Genomic DNA, 20,328 nt, shown 5'->3' with positions numbered 1-20,328 from the left:
CATTTGTGGTAACAGTTTAAGAGGCATTACAGCTTACTATTCATTAAGGCCAGAACCACAGGGTGAAACAGGAGGCATAAATCCCTTTGTCACCATACAGTTTTCAATTTCAAGTAAGGATTCATGAACTTCCTAGAGTAACTTCTACCCTCGCCCTTCAAAAGACTGAATTAGGACATCGAGGGACCAACGCGCCATTCGTGGATATTTTAAGGTTGAGGGACCATGAAAGAGACATCGGAAAGTGGGACCATGGCCTGGAGAGGGGAGAATTAGGTGGGACCATGGCCTGGAGAGGGGAGAATTAGGTGGGAATTTTCAACCACAGAAAGGACCTGGGCCGCCCCGATGTAGCATCCTGACTGAAAGTGTCTGGGTCTGGGGGACCCATGGGAAAGCAGGCAGGGAGGCAAGAGGACCCACAAGGGCAGGGAGTCAGGATGCCCCGAGATCCTATGAAAGAACACCAGAAGTCAAACTGCCACTGAACTTAAGCAGCCATCGTAGCAGGCTTAAAAAAAAAAAAAAAAAAAAAAGATCCTGAAGTTAGAAGCACGATGGGGATTATAATAGCTGTAGTCGGTGAACATGTCATTTTCAGAACCCGGAGGAAGTCCCAGGCGAGGCTGGAAAGTCCAGGCGTCATTACTGGCGTCCAGAAAGGGCGCTAACCATACGCATGCTCGGAGGGCGCGCTTCCTTCCCAGCACTGAGGACACTTTATGAGCTTTGGGACAGCTGCGTGCTCGCTCTGTACAACTCAGAATGGTATCTTGCCCGTTCCCGAAATAGCGATTACAAACTTTAAGCAGGAAACTCACATACAGCACGTGGCTCCCGTCGCGGCCGCCATATTCGCTCTCCCTTTGTTCAGAAGACATGTCGGTGCCTCCATCCCAGGGCTCCACTGAAGAAAGAAATGGCCTTGTTAACTGGAGTGGAATGGGGAAAAAAGGGAATGGCATGGTAACCCCACCTCCTTCTTTTGTCAGAGCGGAACCTTTCACCACACACCGCCCCCCTGGCTGGCCCCTTGGGCGCCGAAGGATACAAGCTGCCATATTGGAAGGGTCGCAGGCCCAGGCTGTTCCTCTCTGCAATGACATGAGTTCCTCCCCAAATAATCTCTTGACGTCTTGGAACTTCTCAGAAGAGAGACCGAAGAGATAAGTAGAGGCCAAGTACACGCAGCTAAACCACAGCGTCTCATCTCTCGAGCCCCTTTTCACTTCGCGAAGCTTTTGCAGAATCCATAAAGCAGGGGCTTTTAAAGTACTTCTTGAAAGTTTTCAGAAACAGGAGTTGCCAAATGTTCAAAAATAATTTTGATGAATCACAATCGTGAAGAAACAGTTTTCTCTCTTTATTACAAAGTTATTTTTAAAGCGTTTCTTCATGAATCATGCAAAATAACTGATTGCAACACAAATTGTCGTCTTCATGACTATTTCCGAGAGAGGGAAACTCTAGTTTAAAAAAGGCAACCGGCATTTTCATTAGAAGAACTATTTTCTGCACAGCAAAAGAAATGATACAGTAATGAACCAACAGACTCCCCAAATGTAAATTATATCATCACTTGATATTACTATTCTTAAATTTTGATGCAATTTGAATCCACAGCAAAGCTCTAAATCATCCTGGCGAAATGGCAGATCCCTCCAGACTCTTCCATTCTCTCAGGATCAGAGCACCATTCTGTCTTAAGTTTTGAAATTGGAACCGAAATGTTTTCAAGAGAGAGACATATTGATTATAAGGGTCTATGAATTCTCTGTCCAGACTGGTTTCTATTCAAAGTGACGTGAGGAACACTGAATGCTTTCGCAGTCATTAACACCACATACCATTCCTTTGTTTAAAAAAAAAAAGTATTTTAGTAGAAGAGTGTTATCTCTAGTCGCAGGTCCTTCTGTTCTCATCCCTACCGTGAATATCAAGCATCTGGTTTACTGACACTTGTATTCTCGGGACACTGACGTACGAGCAGGTTGAGTAACTTGTCAGAGACTATACAGCTAAGTTTGTTGCAGAGCCAGGACTTGAACCCAAGTAGTCCAGCTCCGGGGAAATGCTCTGAACCTCTAAACGGTATGCTCTGCTCCCGAGAGCAGGCGTTCAGTAATTTTCAACACGAATAGTTATTTGTTTGATTTTTCTCTGACTGCATATTGGACCCTAAACATCTAAATGAATGTCGATTTCAAAGCTATTGTCCTGGGAGCCTTCAATTGCTCAAAACCTTTTGTGATTCCTTCTTGGGAATAGTTTTCAGAGCCAGTTCATGATTCGCAGGAGAAAAGCAGTCAGCTCATTTTTTTTTTTTTACTGTGTATTTGTTTTTGAGACAGAGAGAGACGAAGCATGAGCAAGGGAGGGGCAGAGGGAGAGGGGGAGGCACGGAATCTGAAACAGGCTCCAGGCTCTGAGCTGTCAGCACAGAGCCCGACGCGGGGCTCGAGCTCACGGACCGTGAGATCATGACCTGAGCTGAAGTCGGATGCCCAACCGACTGCGCCACCCAGGCGCCCCCACCGCTCGTTTTTAAATAAAGACAGTGTTATTCGGTTTGGCCAGTACCTTATTTGCCCAGCATGTTTCTGAATAACATGTTTTCCCGAAATCACATTCTCCATGAAAAGAAGAAAGATTTGCTACCGTTGAAGATAGTCCAAAACTGTGATGCAGGGATATTTTCAGTCAGCTAGCAGACATTTACTGAGCAAGATGTCAAACAAGGCATCTTCCCTACCTTCAGAGAGCCCTCGGCCAGGTAAGGGAGACAGACAAGCCAGTGCAATAAGCTCTGACGGATGGAAGGAAGCACAGGATCCTCAGGGTGCCCAGAAGAGGGGCATCAAACCCAGGCTTGGGGTGAAGGCCAGCTTCCTGAAGGAGGAGGGGAGGTCTGATTTTAGTTGCAAAAGACAAGTAGCTGTGGCCACCCCACAAGAACAAGGGCACAGACTCTGAAGGTGGCTGTGCTAACTGGGAGATTTTATGTCCTTGATGAGTACACTCATACTCTCCCAAGTTTATTTTTAGAAGATGATAATTGTATTGTTTTATGTTCACACCTGGTACTCAAGTTGTGTTTGCCTTTATTTTTTTTTTTTTAATGTTTATATTTACTTTTGAGAGAGAGACAGACAGACAGACAGACAGAGACAGAGTATGAGCAGGGGAGGGGCAGAGACAGAGGGAGACACAGAATCCAAAGCAGGCTCCGGGCTCTGAACGGTCAGCACAGAGCCCGATGAGGGGCCCGAACCCGCGAACCGCGAGATCATGACCTGAGCCGAAGTCGGACGCTTAACCGACTGAGCCACCCAGGCGCCCCAAGTTGTGTTTGCCTTTAAATGAAACCTGGAAAGATCTGCTGATGGTAGTTTCAAAGTTGCCTAACTTTGGGGCGCCTGGGTGGCTCAGTTGGCTGAGCATCCGACTTTGGCTCAGGTCACGGTCTCGGGGTTCGTGAGTCAAGCCCCATACTGGGCTCGGTGCCGTCAGATCCTCTGCCCCTCTCTCCCTCGGCCCCTCCACCCCTCCTTGTGTGTGCTCTCTCTCTCTCAAAAAATAAATAAAACCTTCAGAAAAGGTTGCCTAACTTTATGTTTGAGTGTTGTTTGCTTTTGTAACTGAACCATTTGCAGGTCTTCAAGTTTCTCTGAAGAGTTTGGCTGATGGAGTAAACAGAAAACAAACCAATATACCAAGGAGGTCATTGTCAGAATCTATGTGTGTGTGGGAAGTACATGATGACCATTTGTTTGATAAATAAAGAAAGGAGTGAATCTTTAACGTCGATCCTCTGTAACCTAAACAAAATAGCTACTTTCCTTCATTTCCCGTGGGCCAAGATAGGACAGAGCAACCCACGCATGGAGATGGAGGACAGTGACTTTGAACCACCAATGGGAGATACAGCAATCTAAGAAGGAGTTGTTCCGTTTCTGTGGCTCATCTGCCCTCGAAAACCAAACTACCCCAGGCTCGTCCAAAAGGATCCCCAGAGAGGGAGAAAAGGGCTCGGGAGGTGGGGAAGTATCGTCCAGCGCCTGTGGGCTCAGTGCTCAGCTATGGCGGCCGACGGTGCAAAGTACGATACCCTCGTTGCATGAAGGCCCTCTTCTCTGTGACCCTCATCCCCTAGGTGGCCCGACCGGAACTCTGTAGAATTGATGTGGAGAGCAGGAACTGGAACACACAGCGAGGGAAGAACAGGATTTTCTGGGATTTGAGAGCGAAACGACCTTGGGTAGGAGGACACACGGGGCACTTGGGAGAAAGGAACAGTTGGCAGGCAAAGGGCACCAGAGACAACCGGATCTGTTGCCCGAATCTGTCTAGGGCCGGGCCCGCTGAGCTCAAAGAGTAGGGAGCTGACGGCTAATTCCAAGAGAATCCATTGAGACACCCCTCCCTGTGGTTCCATGCTACGCCGGGGCAGCCAAAAGTTGTCCCTCCCCCCATAGCACGCCCTTTATTGACCCTGCCAGGGTGCCCAAAATGTATCCATTGCTTTCCCTGTTCCACGAGAGCTTTGGTTACTTTTTCAGATAAACATTTGTTGAAAAAGAAGCCCAAGAAAACGGGCCACGACACGGTGTGGCATTGACGGGGAGGTGAAAAAGCAAAGATACTGTGGGAGGCTACGGCTCAGATGGATAGACCTAAATACTTAGCGGGTGCGGACGAAGAAATGAATGATAGGAAAGGATAGCTTCCGAATGCCTGTTGGATGTCAGGTGCGCTCAGATATCCTCCCCAAAACTTCTGGGTAGGAGGCATGACTCTCTTTCCACCTTTCCCTGGCGACATTCTGAGGATTAGAGATGAAGTCGTTTGCTGATACGGCTAGTAAGTGACAGCTGAACTCATGCCATTGGGATTCGAAGTATTATCGCCATGCCGCCTCGATGATGAAACTGTCCGAATACATGTATCAGTCAGGGTCTAACCGGGAGAAAAAGCTGCACGAGCTATTTGCTCAGGGGGGATTTTAATATAAATACCAATACCGTATAATCTTACTCATACGAGGTACCAGAATCGTCACGTTTACAGAGGTGGAAAGGAAAATGGTGCTTGCCAGAGGCCGATGGGGGGGGGGGGGGGAAGTGGAGTTATTTAATGGGTATCGAGTTTCAGTTTCACAAGACGAAAAACAGCTCTAGAGGTGGACAGAGATGATTAATGCCATGGAACTGCACACTTAAAATGGCTTAGATGGCGAATTTGATGTTGTACGTATTTTACCACAATTTTTAAAAGTCAAAACAAAAGCGAAGACGAAATAAAGACATTGTAGACATATGAAAGGTTCAAAAAGTCATCACTGGCAGACCTGAACTGTAATAAATGTTGAGGGATATCCTTTTTTTTTTTTTCAACGTTTTTTATTTATTTTGGGGACAGAGAGAGACAGAGCATGAACGGGGGAGGGGCAGAGAGAGAGGGAGACACAGAATCGGAAACAGGCTCCAGGCTCCGAGCCATCAGCCCAGAGCCTGATGCGGGGCTCGAACTCACAGACTGCGAGATCGTGACCTGGCTGAAGTCGGATGCTTAAGCGACTGCGCCACCCAGGAGCCCCGAGGGATATCCTTTAAGCAGAAGGGAAATGAAACCAGATGAAGATACGGATCTACACAAAGTAATACAGAATATTAGCTTGGTGACTAAATACATAAGATATATTTCCTATTTCTTAAATCTCTTTTGAAAGATAATTGACTAGGGGGCGCCTGGGTGGTTCAGTTGGTTGGGCGTCTGACTCTTGAATTTGGCTCAGGTCATGGTCCCAGAGTTATGGGATCGAGCTCTGTGTCCGGCTCTGTCTGTGCTCAGCGTGGAGCCTGCTTGGGACTCTCTCTCTCTACCCCTGTCCCCCTCTCCCCACCCCCCACCCCACTCACACACATGCTCTTTTTCTAAAAAAAAAAAAAAAAAGAAAGAAAAAGAGAATTGACTATAAACAAAACGAATAAAAATGTATTGCGAGCTTTACAACTTACGCATTAGGAAATTATATGGAAACTCTAGTAGAAAGATCAGGAGAGGGGAAATAGAGGCACACTATTGTAAAGGTTTTACATTACTTGTAAAGGGATAGACTATCACTTGAAGGTGGGCTGCGATAAATTATAAACTCCAAAGCAGCCACTAGGATTAAAAAACAAAGAATTGCAGCCAAAAAGTCAACAAACGAGATAAAGACTAAAGCATCCAATCAACCTGACAGAGACAGAAAAAAGGAACTACAGATGACACAGAGAGAAAACAAAAAGCAAGATGAAACATTTATACCTAATGGCATCAATAATCGCATTAAACGGAAGCGATCTAAGCAGCTGATACTCGTTTGCCGCCACTGCTGTAACAAACTACCGCGCACTTAGTGGCTCACGACGACATAAATGACCCGACCGCTAGTTGTGCAGGTCAGCAATCTGACACGGGTCTCGTCGAGCTAAAATTAAGGCGTCAGCAGAGCCGCGTTCCTTCCGGAGGCTCTAGGGGAGAATCTGTTTCCTTGCCTTTTCCAGCTTCCAGAGGCCGCCTGCATTCCATAGCTCGTGGCCCCTTCCTCAATATTCAAAGCACATCACCCCAACCTCTGCCCTGTCACTACACCTCCTTCCCACTCTGACCTTCTTGCCTTCCCCTTTTGTAGATGTCTGTGATTAGATGGGGCCCACCCCCATAATCCAGGATAATCTTCCCCTATCAAACTTCTCAATTTATCACATCAGCAATGTCCCTTTTGCCATGTTAGGTAATATTTTACAGGTTCGCAGGATGAGAATATGGATATCTTTGGGGGGGGCATTATTATCTACCGTACCCCTCAACTGAAAAGACTGGCAGACTGGATAAAAAAGTAAGACCCAAGTGTATGCTGTTTCCAATACTCTTTAACTATAAATATAGAAATAAGTTCAAAATAAAAGGATGGGAAAAACTATACCACGTGTAGTAGGCCGAATGGTGGCCCCAAAGACTTGTCCATGCTCTAATACCCAGAACCTATGAATATCACCTTATTTGGCAAGCGATATGATTTAGCGCAAGGATTTTGAGAAGAGGAGTTTATCCTGGGGAGTTCCAAGTGCAACCACACATCTCCTTATAAGAGACACACAGAGGTAGACGCGGACACACAGAGAAAAGCAATATGGAGATAAAGCGCAGAAAGAGATACACTCACAAGACAAAGAATGCCATGAGACACTGGAAGCTGAAAGAGGCAAGGAACAGTTTCTCCCCTGGAGCCTTAGAAAGGAATGTGGTACTGTCTAACCTGGATTTTGCACTTCTCATCTCCCGAACTGTGGGAGAATAAATATCTTGTTCTAAGCCACCCCAATTTTGGTAATTGTTTTACGGCAGCCACAGTAAACTAATAAGCCTACCCAACTAATAGCCAGATACGGGAAAAACAGACGGCTACGTTAATAACAGACAAGTAGATTTCAGATCCAATGCTATTACCTGGGAATGATAATAATAAAGGGGTCGACTCATCAGGAGGATATACACCCAGGAAAGTTCAGATCATTGACATCAGCGTCTACCTTAAGGAACTAGACAAAGTAGATCAAATTGAGCCCCAGGTAAGAAGAATCAGAAAGCAATGAAACAGAAAGCGGAAAATAAACAGAGAAATTCAAGGATCCTAAAAGTTGGTGCTTTCAGGTAATGAGAAAGAAGACAGCGGAACAGATCCTACAGACATTAAAAGGATAATGAAGAAATGTCAGGAATGGATTTATGTCAACAAATTTGAGGACTTAAGTGAAATGGACTAATCGCTTGAAAGACACAAACTACCAAAGCTCATTCATAGTTCTACACCTATTATAGAAATTGAATTTGCAATTATAAAACTTCTCACAAAGTAAACTCCAGGCCCAGAGGTGTTCACTGGTGACGTCTACCAAAAACTTAAGGTAGAAATAATATCAATTTTACCCAAATTCTGCCGGAAAACTAAGGGCGGGAAATACTTCCCAATTTATCCCATGAAAACAGCATTACCTTGACACCAAAATAACATTATTTAAACAAAAATTAAATAAATAGGGGCACCCGGGTGGCTCAGTCGGTTAAATGTCTGACTCTTGATCTCAGCTCAGGTCATGAGCTCACGGTTTGTGAGTTCGAGCCCCACATCGGGCTCTGTGCTCACAGTGCAGAGCCTGCTTGGGATTCTCTCTCCACCCCCCTGTCTCTCTCTCAAAATAAATAAGTAAACTTAAAAAAATTAAATAAAGGGGTGCCAGGGTGGCTCAGTCAGTTAAGCGTCTGACTCTTGGTTTCGGCTCAGGTCATGATCTCACAGTTTGTGGGTTTGAGCCCCGCTCTGGGCTCTGCACTGGCAGCGAGGAGCCTGCTTGGTATTCTCTCTCTCTCCCTCTTTCTCTGAGCTTCCCCTGCTCATGCTCTCCCTCTCTCGCTCTCTCAAAATAAATAAATAAACTTAAAAAACTTAAATAAGCTAAACTACATGCTAATATCCCTCACGTACATAGATACAAAAACCGGAAATAAAATTTTGTAAAACTGAATCCAGCAATATGTAAAAAGAATAATACATCATGTGCAAGTGTGGCTTACATCGGGTACACAAGGTTGGTCTACATTAAAAAATAACTCAGTATAATTCACCATATTGGCAAAGCAACAAAGAAAAGCCAGAGGATCATCTCAATAGACACAGAAAAATCATGTGACAAAATCCAACATCCATCACTGAAAATAACTCTGGGCAAACTAGGAATAGAAGGGAACTTCATCAACCTGATAAAGGACATCGACACAAAACCTCCACGTAACATCATACTTAATGGTGAAAGACCAAGTGCTTTCCTTAAAAGATCAGCAACCAGTCAAGGATGTCCCTTCTCACCCTTTATACTCAGCGCTCGACTAGAGGTTCTGGCTAGAGCCATTAGGCAAGAGAATGCAATAAAAGCCACTCAAATTGTAATGGAGGGAGTACAAGTTTGTTTACTTGCAGATAACGTGTTTGTATACAGAAAATTGGTTGAAATCTAAAAAAAGTTCCTAGAACGAACACAAGAGTTTAGTAAAGTTATAGGCTACATCATTAAGATACAGATTTTTTTCGCAGCGAAAACTACGGTAATGAACAACTGAAGCAACGAACAGCTGAAATTTCAAAACGTCATTTACGATCGCATCCAAAATACTAACCGATTAAGGATTAATTGGACAAAAGAGGTGCACAACCTGTACACCGAAACCTATAAAGTATTGCTGGGAGAAACTGAAGAGGATCTAAATAGAGATTCATACTCGATTCATGGTTCGGGCAGAGACTTCACGCTGTCTTTGTGTGAGTCAGTTCTTTTGAACAGCTTTATTGGCCCATTCGCCCGTTTGTCCATTCACCCGTTGATGGACATTTGGCTGGTCTCCAGTTTTGGGCTATTGCAAATAAACCTTCCACGAACTTCCGTGTACAAGACTTTCTGTGGATGCATGCTTTCTTTTCCCTTGGGTAAATATCTAGGAGAATAATGGCTAAGTCACTTCATAGGGGCATGTGTAACTTTTTAAAAACCACCAAGCTGTTTTATAACCATTTACGTTACCCCCAGCCGTGGGAGAGGGCTCCAGCTTATTGACTTCCTCAGCCACACTTGATGTGGCCGTTCTTTTTAATTTGAGACATTGTGCTTGGTGTGTAGTGTTATGTCATTGTCGTTTAAAAGAATTTTTTTTAATGTTTATTTATATTTGAGAGAGAGACACACACAGAGCGAGCAGGGGAGGGGCAGAGAGAGACGGAGACAGAATCTGAAACAGGCTCCAGGCTCTGAGCTCTGAGCTGTCAGCACAGAGCCCGACGCGGGGCTTAAACCCATGAACCGCGAGATCATGATCTGAGCCAAAGTCAGACGCTTGACCGACTGAGCCACCCAGGCACCCCTTTCATTGTGGTTTTAATTCGCATTTACATAGTGACCAATGGTGTTGAACCTCTTTTCACGTGTTTTTGTGCCATTTGTATGTCTTCTTGGGTGAAATGTCTGTTCAGATCTTTTGGCCATTTTATATTGGTTGGGCTATTCATGTTCTTATTGGGCTTTTAGAGCATTTTCTATATTCTAGACACAAGTCTTTTATCAGATACATGCTTTGCAAATATTTTCTCCCAGTCTGCGAATTATCTTCTCATTGTCTTAACAGTGTCTTTGAAAGAGCCAAAGTTTGGGGCGCCTGGGTGGCGCAGTCGGTTAAGCGTCCGACTTCAGCCAGGTCACGATCTCGAGCCCCGCGTCGGGCTCTGGGCTGATGGCTCGGAGCCCGGAGCCTGCTTCCCATTCTGTGTCTCCCTCTCTCTCTGCCCCTCCCCCGTTCATGCTCTGTCTCTCTCTGTCCCAAAAATAAATAAACGTTGAAAAAAAATTAAAAAAAAAATGAAAGAGCCAAAGTTTTATATTTTCATGAAGTTTAATTGATCAATTTGTTTTTAATGTATTGTGCTTTTGGTATCATATCTAAGAAATCATTGCGTCGCTCGAGGTCATGAAGGTTTTTCTCCCGTATTTTTTTGGAGGAGTTTTACAGCTTTAATTTTTATATTCAGTCCTATGATCCGTTTTCAGTTAATTTTGTGTATGGTGCAAGGTATGAATTCAAGTTGTAGTGTTGTATTTTTTCTGCAGAGACATAGCCAATCGTTCCAGCACCATTTGCTGAAAAGGTTATTCTTTTTCCAGTGAATTGCCTTTGTACCTTAGTGTGCATTTTACTGTATGTCAATGATATGCCAAAAAAACCTGTTAAAAACGACTGACTCAACAAATCTATCCAACTGATTTTTGATAAAGGTGGAAAGCAACTCAACGGAATGCGAGGGAAGGCTAAGGCCTCACAGATCCAGCCAAGAAAGACACAATGAGCCACTTTTAGATTCAGTTGATTACTTGCATGGAGAACGAAAGGCAGAGTGGCCAAAGGTACCGGCAACCCCCGTTCCTTGTCCTACATACCAAAAGGGACGACGCCGAAACGAAAGGTGCTCCCCGTCCTCTTGTGTTCTGAGTGCATCACGAGGACTTCTGCTAAGACTCAGATAAACTGCAGGTCAGGCTTTTGCTTCTGTGGCCTAGGTCACCAGATGGCCATGGCAGGGCTGTTCCCCTCCACATAAAAGTCTCAGATCCTGATCCTTGAACAGGCTTCCCTGGGCAGAGCTATTCTGCACAGGTCCGTTCGGTTCCCTGCTAGAGAGAAACCACATCCTGTGTGGCTTCGGATGGGGAAGTCGATGCCTGATCTCTCGGAACTCTGTCCAATGCACATAGTTCTCCTATTGCTTTTGGCCTGTATCCTTTGCTGTAATAAACCTTAGCTGTGAGTAAAGCCTGCAATTGAGTCTTATGAGTCCATCCGGTGAACCATTGAATCTGGGTGGTCATGGGACCCCCCCGAAACAGGTTCTTTTTCTCAATAAATGGTGCCAGGGAAATTGGAGATTCATAGGCAAAAAATATATAATAATAAGCCTAGATTTAAACCTCATCCCTTCTATAAAAATTAACTCACATTGGATCGTAGATTTAAATGTAAAATTATAACCTTTTAGAAGAAAACATAGCAGAAAATATTCATGATTCAGGATTAAGGAAAGAGTTCTTAGACTTGAAACCAAAAGCAATACATAAAGGAAAAAAATGGATTTTGTACTTCATCAAAATGAAAAACTTTTGTTCTGTGAAAGACCCTGTTAAGAGGATAAAAAGACAAGCTACAGACAAGGAGGACACATTTGCAAATTACATCTCTAACAAAGGATTTGTATCCAGAATACACGAAGAAGCCTCAAATCTCATCTGTAAGAAACCAACCACACGATTTTTAAATGGGAAAGACGCGAACAGACACTTCACCAAAGATGATATACAGATGGCAAATAGATGCATGAAAACACGTTCAACATCACCAGCCTTTAGGCAAATGCAAATTAGAGCCACAATGAGATGCTACTATAGACCAAGTCGAATGGTTAAAATAAAGAACGCTGATAACACCAGATGCTGACGAAGATGCCAATAAACTGGATCTCGCATTCATTGTTGGTTAGAATGGAAAATGGTACAGCCATTCTGGAAATCGTTCTGGCAATTATGCACAGAGTTACCCTATGACCCAGCAATCACACTCCTGGGCATTTATCCCAGGGAAATAAAAATTTGTGCCCCCACAAAAAAACTGTACTCAAATGTTCACAGCAGCTTTTATTTGCATAGCCAACCATTGAAAACATACCAAATGTCCTTCAATAGGTGAATAGTTTGGGGCGCCTGGGTGGCTCAGTCGGTCGAGCGTCCGACTCTCGATTTCGGCTCAGGTCAGGGTCGTGGAATCGTGCCAGGGTCGTGGGATCAAGTCCCGCATCAGACTCTGCGCGGGGCATGGAGCTTAAGATTCTCTCTCTCCTTCTCCCCCTGCCGCTCCATCGCTCACGCGTGCGCACACGTGCACTCTCTCTCCCTCAAAAAAAAAAAAAATAGGTGAATAAACACATCGTGGTACATCCATACCATGGAATACCAAGCAGCAATAAAAAGGAACAAACCACTGATACACTAAAAAACTTGGTTGGATCTTAAGTGTATTATGCTGAGTGGAAAAAAAAGCCAATTTCAAAATCTTATGAATTGTAAAGATGAGGAGCTCTGTTTGAAGTGACGGGACAGTTTTGTCTTTGACTGTGGTGGCAGTAGTTATACAAATCTCTACAAGTGATAAAATGCCATACTATCACAGAGGCATACAAAAAACTTGGTGCATGTTAACTGATGAAATCAGAGGGAGACCTGTCGCCTAGGTCGCCATGCCGTGTCAATTAATTTTCCGATTTTGGTTGTGAAAGCTATAGTTATGAAAGATGTCACCAGTGGGGGGAAGCTGGATGGTAGGGGACGTGGAACCACTCTGTAGTATTTGTTGTGCAACTTCTTGTGAGTACACAATGATCTCGAAATAAAAAGTTACAAATCGATACTCAATTCAGTTACTGGCAAACTTTTAAGTATGTTGGGAACACCTCGAAAAATGTGAATCTACATTGTGTTTTTTAAGTAGGTTTCACACCCAGCGCAGAACCCATTGCGGGGCTTGAACTCACGACCCTGAGATCAAGACCTGAGCTGAGGTCAAGGGTTGGGTGCTCAACCGAGCCACCCAGGCGCCGCTGAATCTACATTTTCCAACTGCAAATGTTATGGAATCTAAATACAGATCAAGCATTTCTGGTGAAAACTTATCATTCAAACTGAAATATGCCATCAAGTGTAAAATACACAGTTGACCTCAAAGAATTCGTATAAAAATATCTCAGAAGTAATTAAAAAATTTCATGTTTATTTATTTTTGAAAGAGAGACAGCGCAAGCAGGGGAGGGGCAGAGAGAGAGGGAGACACAGAATCCGAAGCGGGCTCCGGGCTCCGAGCTGTCAGCACAGAGCCCGACGCGGGGCTCAGACCCAGAAACCGTGAGATCATATCGCTTCTCAGCCTTTTGGCTAAGATCAAGTGCAGAAACCGTGAGATCACGACCTGAGCCGAAGTCGACTGCTTAACCAACGGAGCCAGCCGGGTGCCCCTCAGTAATAATTTTTATAGTGCTTATATGTTGAAACGAAGCAGATGAGACGTGTTGGGCTGCACACAATATATTACTGGAATTCATCTCACCATTTCTTTTTATGTTTTTAACATCGCTACTAAGAGAATTAAAGATCACCGTATGATTCGCATTGTTATGTTTCTATTAGTGCTGCTCTAAGGGATCACACAGGTTAAAACTTCAGGAAGCAGCTGTCACTCCTCAGCTGGGGGTGAGGGTAGGGGGTAAGAGAAGAATTTGTAATTACTGAAACTTGGGGGAGGGACTCCTTGGAGCTAAAGGTCAGACTTCTGAGGAGGCACCTGCTATCTGGTGCTGTGATCTCTTGACGCTCAGCGCAATGGTTCGAAATTCTCTGTGTATGTGCCCGCTGCTTCACCATGAGGGTGTTAAAGCTTCGCAGTCTCTGGGCCGCATGGTATGGTGGTTAGGTCCCGAAGCGATCACGTCACAAGTCCTCACCAGTGGAATGTTGGTGGACGGGCCGTGTGTGACCTGCAGGCCCATCTCAGAAGCTCATGTGCCTTCTCCACTCTTTCTCTTTTCCCATCTGTTGGCTGGTTATCAGCCTCCAGGGCGACCTTGGGGACCATATGCTACAAATGACAGAGCTGGTGTTACCTTAATGGGTACATAATTCTGCAGACACGGTGTCTTGGCTGCAAGGTGGAAGGGGGCATAGTATCCTCAGTTACCAGGAGATCGCCAAGGAGGTTTTTTTTTTTTTTTAGTCCATTCATTTATTTTGAGAGAGCGCGAGAGCAGCGAGGGGCAGAAAGAGAGAGAGAGAGACAGGATCCCAAGCAGGCTCCACGATGTCAGCATGGAGCCCGACACAGGGCTCAAACTCACGACCCGTGAAACCATGACCTGAGCCGAAATCAGGAGTCAGACGCTTAACCAACTGAGCCACCCAGGTGGCCTGCCAAGGAGGTTCTTAAATCCACCAGCAGGGACCTCACAAGTTCTTTTTTTTTCTTTTTTAAGATTTTATTTTTAAGTAATCTCTACACCCAGCACGGGGCTCAAACTTACCACCTCGAGATCAAGAGTCACACGTGCCACTGACTGAGCCAGCCAGGTGCCCCGAGCTCACAGATTCCTATCAAAACTCTACTCCCACATACACGCCACATTTTGTGTAAGAAGAAATATTTCTTTAACCTTTTGGACTTACAGATTCGCTGGAAAAAGAAAATGGATACTCTTCTCTGAAAAGTCTTAGAGAGTTTATTCAAAATTGGAGAGTACTTAGCATTGATAATGCTTCTGGTATAATATTGCAATTAGAGTTATAATAACACGCTATTAACGGTGTTAAGAAAATCTGTCTGATTTTATGTAAAATACACGCTCATGGTGGGGGGGGGTGAGGTTGAATTCTAGTGCCTCTCTCGTCACTAGAATAAAAGGGTTTTCATTTTTCATATGCCAAATTATTAACAAAGGGTCTTCAGGCTCTGATTCGAGTCCCATGTTGACATACACACGTGAACTTCCAGCAAGAACTTCATTCAACCAAGGTGTCAAAGGGAATGGGCCTTAGAGATCAGTGTTAACACAAACAACACTCAGAATTCTCTCAGATACGGGGGCTGGATTCAAGGAGGTGAAGGAAGTAGAATTTTTCTGGGTCAAAGAAAACAGCTGCTTTAAAGCCTTCCGTCCATTACAAGAGGAAGCCTGAAGCCTCTGCAACAAAGTCCTAAGATTTACTTAAATTCCTTTTTTGATTACTATCAAGTTTTACATTTCTACCACTAAATTTTGTTTTTTCCTAAATTTTTTTTTTCAACGTTTATTTATTTTTGGGACAGAGAGAGACAGAGCATGAATGGGGGAGGGGCAGAGAGAGAGGGAGACACAGAATCGGAAACAGGCTCCAGGCTCTGAGCCATCAGCCCAGAGCCCGACGCGGGGCTCGAACTCCCGGACCGTGAGATCGTGACCTGGCTGAAGTCGGACGCTTAACCGACTGCGCCACTACCGCTAAATTTTGAAATACCGCGAAGGAACTGGTCAAATACATTCTTTTTTTAATTTTATTAAAAAAATTTTTAGTGTTTATTTTTGAGAGAGACAGAGACAGAGTGTGAGCAGGGGAGGGGCAGAGACAGGGGGAGACCCAGAATCGGAAGCAGGCTCCAGGCTCTGAGCTGCCAGCACAGAGCCCGACGTGGGGCTCGAACCCACGGACCGCGAGATCACGACCTGAGCCGAAGTCGGACACTCAACAGACTGAGCCACCCAGCCCCGCCCCCCCCCCCCCCCCCCCCCCCGGTCAAATACATTCTTAGAAAGGTACCCGGCAACCCCTTGGGCTCTCATGGTGAGTGTTGGCGAAAGAGGCCAGAGAGAATGGAACCAAGAGCCGTCCGTACTGGTGTGTAAGTGCAAGCAACAGCAAGATCTTACAGGACTTCACGATTCTGCTTCCCAACGAGAGAGATGCTTTGGAAGAGCAGGGAGGACGTCTTGAAGGGCGATTTGAAGGGCCCTTTCTCTTTCTCTCGGTCCAGCGTCTCTGGTAGCTGAGATGGCTGGTGACTGAGCGAGGGCTGCAGTGGCTTTGATGAGCAAGTACAGGCACCGGAAGGGCTCTGATCCAGTTACTAGGCTCCAGCAGGCATTCCAATCTCTCTTATATATAAGCCTGAAACCGTGAATTCCCTCTCTCCTCACTGATCCCACCAGACCGCAGATCTCTGCCATGCTCTCTTTCCTTCCACCTGCTTTCTCTCTCCTGACACTTCCCTCCAGAAGTATTTACTGCGTTAAAGGGGCGCTATGTACCTCCCCACCCCAATTCAAAGTTATCAGCTCTCCGTTCCCTCTTCCAAGGTAGGCTTGAAAGGGATGACAAACAGCTCTCATATACTGGAATCAAAATGTATAAGCTTATACAAAACAGTACATAAGATAGCTTTATTTTTGTTAGCCTGTGTGTCAGCAGAAGTAAAAAAAAAAAAAAAAGATTACAGGTGGTATCTTCTGGTAGTTTATGGGGCCATCAAGTCACCCAGGGATCATGGGGGTTACGGCAAAGAGATGAAACCACTTATATCGGAGATCAGCTGCCAACCTCCAAACTATTGCCCTCAGGAGCTTTCCACTAACCCTAGAATTCTCACCAAAGGCGTCACTCTTAAGGGGCCCTCTGAAGAGATACAAATAGGTTTCCGGGTTCTTGGAGCAAGGCAGTGGCATAGTTCACATTTGGCTTTGGCACACTCCCTGCTCAACGGCTGGGGAGTGGTTTGGGCTCTCTGAACTTCTGTTTCTTCATTTGTTAAAAAACAATCTCTTCCAGGGGCGCCTGGGTGGCTCCGTCGGTTAAGCGTCCGACTCTTGATTTTGGCTCCGGTCACGATCTCGTGGTTCGTGAGTTCGGGCCCCACATCGGGCTCTGCGCTGACGGCGCGGAGCCTGCTTGGGATTCTCTCTCTCTCCCTCTCTGCCCCTCTCCTGCTCTCTGTCAAAATAAATAAACTAAAAAAAAAATCCCGTGTCTTCTCTGTACCCGACACCCATTTCTTAACATCCCTGAGCAGCTGGTATTTATGACCCAGTAAGAAGGAGGCAGACAAGATGGTCTCTCTCCCATGGTGTCTACATTTCATTAATAGTCTCTCAGTAACTGACACTGGATGGACACTTGTAAGCTTTCACCTAATCCTCCCACTAGTGGTAGATTGACCATACATCTATCCTTATCTTACCTGACAAGGAAATGGTGTGAGAGAGATTTACATGTCCCCTCCGTTATGGGACAAATCAGCAGTCAAACCGGATCAGAAATCGTATCTCCTCACTCCCGGCCCAATAACGCTTCCCAGAGGTGAACATTCCCAACCTCTGTGTTTCTGGACCCTCCATGTTTCTAACCACGTGGACAGAAAAAGGGACGGGGGTTCCAGGCTTTGCCCTGAGCATAATACCACAGGCCTCACTCCTAGTTTCTTAGACGCACGGTCTGCTCTGACTCATGTCCAACCCTCTTCCACGACTCTGGAAGCCTTTACTATCTGAAGTCTACCAATTCTAGCCGGACACCTTCTCCAGGCAGCCCCTCTTGGCCAAACCCATACCCCAGTCATTACTCCCTTACATTAAATTCCTTTAGCACCTGAGAATCCAGAACCCTCAACTAGTTGGATGTGTGTGTGTGCGCGCACGTGTGTGTGTGTGTGTGTGCGCGCGCGTAGCGGTTCTATACACTTGATTTTAGGACAAAAAAGAGAAAAATGAAAACATACCAAACCATCAGAGGTTTAATCAAACTGCCAGACTTTAGGCTGTGACCAGGATTAATACAAATTCAGTTCCGTTTTCTTCAATTTGTCTCTCCATCTAAAATTCTGCGGGAATCACTGACAGTACCCAGCTCAGCCTAGAGGCTACACGAGATCCACGTGGAAAAGACAATCAGAGGCTACTAGGCTGTCTTCTTTTAGGAAGGAAGGTGGGTTCCAATATTACAGAAAGACTGCCCAGCTGAACCCAAATGAGGTTTCTCCTTAGCCCCAAGTACACCAAAAAATTCTACTTGAGGAGCTTCCCAGCCCTAACCCTGGTGTTGCAGGGAGTCGTGAATTCCCTGAACGTGATATATATGTCTATTTCAGCTTTTCAAGCAGTATCTTCTGCTGCTCCTGGGCACAAGAAGATGGGCATTTAATTGACCCCTGGGACGTTTTCGACCACAACAACTCTAGCCAAAGGTGACTTGGCCAAGCCTGATGACTGTAATTTTTCATCCATTTGACAAGCGCAATGTATAGCAGAAGGCATCAAGGCCCTAGGAAATTTGCATGGGAATTTTCAGAACTGAAGAGGCCAGTCACCCATGAGAATGAGTGGCCCTGGGGACTTCTGAAGCTCCTGTTCTAAGAAAATGAAATGAAATGGGGTTCTCTTTCATTCTGAAGGATGGTAAAATGGTTTAGGATGACGAGGCTCATTTGGAAGTGGTGAGCTATCCCATTTGAGTTTTAGCTATATTAAAATAAACGGGAGCAAGGACCGACATGATATGCTTGTTACTTACATCGATTGAAGAGCTACAGGGCCATCTGCTCTTTGGAAGCAACATTGTTTTTTTTAAGTTTTTATTTATTTTAATAGCGAGAGAGAGTGCACGCACATAGGCAGGGAAAGGGCGGAGACAGAGAGAGAGAGAGAGGGAATCCCAAGCAGGTTCCACACTGTCGGCACAGAGCCCCGCATGGGGCTTGAACCCACAAACCGTGAGATCATGACCTGAGCCAAAATCAAGAGTCTGATGCTTGACCGACTGAGCCACCCAGGCACCCCTGGAGGTAACAGTCTTATGGGTGCCCTAACTACAGGGGACCATCTCCGAAGGGTTATCCGCTAAGTGATACTTTAGATATCTACGTCACTCTAGAGGATTTCCATAATTGTTCAGTCCAACAAATAGCTCTCAAGTGTCTATTTCCCAGGCACTATGCTAGTTGCTAGAGATGCGGAGGTAATAATAACTAGTTGTGAGAGTCAAATATTACCGAGAGTTTTTGCTGGTTTTGGTTTTACTGTGAGAGACCCTCTGCTAGGTGCCCTACATACGTCATCTCATTTTATTCTTTCCATTACCCCACAGGGTATTCTTAGCCCCACTTTACCAATGCGGATAAGGGTCAATAATTTGTGTAAGGTCACACAGCTAGGACGTAACAGAGGTGGGACTGAGCCCCAGGTATATCTACCTGCATGATCTAACCACCATACCACACTGCCTCAGAGACTATTAAGCTTTAAGACCCTCATGGTGGGGGTGCCTGGGTGGCTCAGCCTTGACTAAGTGTCCGACTCTTGATTTCAGCTCAGGTCATGATCTCATGGCCCATGGGATCGAGCCCTGCGTCCGGCTCTGTGCTGACAGTGCAGAGCCTGCTTGGGATTCTCTCTCTCTCTCTCTCTCTCTCTGCCCCTCTCCCTCGCTCGCACTCATGTGCAGGCTCTCTCTCTCTCAACAATAAATAAATAAACATTAAAAAAAAGACCCTCACAGTGAAGCGGGGGGACACACACACAAAGAAACAGTTGCAAACTTTTATGTTAAATGCTGAGACAGAGGTGGGCTTAGGGGGATGTGGGAATATAAAAGGGCCCTGGAGAAGCAGCACGGCACACGGATTTCTAAGAGCACAGACTCTGAAGCCAGGTGGCCTGGGTTTGAAGTCTGGCTTTGCCACTTCCCAGTTACGTTCTGTGAACTTTGACAAGTTAAGCCTCTATGTGCCTCAGTTTCCTCATCTGAAAGGAGGGATAATAACAGGATCTAACGCATAGAGCTGTAATGAGGATTAAAAGTGCCTAGAATAGTTCCTGGCACATAATAAGCACTATGCACGTGTTAACATAAATAAGCTTTATTCTGAATGGGATTACAAGAAAGGCTTCTTTTTTTTTTCAACGTTTATTTATTTTTGGGACAGAGAGAGACAGAGCATGAACAGGGGAGGGGCAGAGAGAGAGGGAGACACAGAATCGGAAACAGGCTCCAGGCTCCGAGCCGTCAGCCCAGAGCCCGACGTGGGGCTCAAACTCCCGGACCGCGAGATGGTGACCTGGCTGAAGTCGGACGCTTAACCGACTGCGCCACCCAGGTGCCCCAAGAAAGGCTTCTTGAAGGGCCCGAT

The sequence above is a fragment of the Prionailurus bengalensis genome, chromosome X, assembly GCF_016509475.1.
Source record: "Prionailurus bengalensis isolate Pbe53 chromosome X, Fcat_Pben_1.1_paternal_pri, whole genome shotgun sequence".
In the NCBI taxonomy this organism is placed as follows: Eukaryota; Metazoa; Chordata; class Mammalia; order Carnivora; family Felidae; genus Prionailurus; species Prionailurus bengalensis.
Note: the sequence above shows the minus strand (reverse complement) of the source record.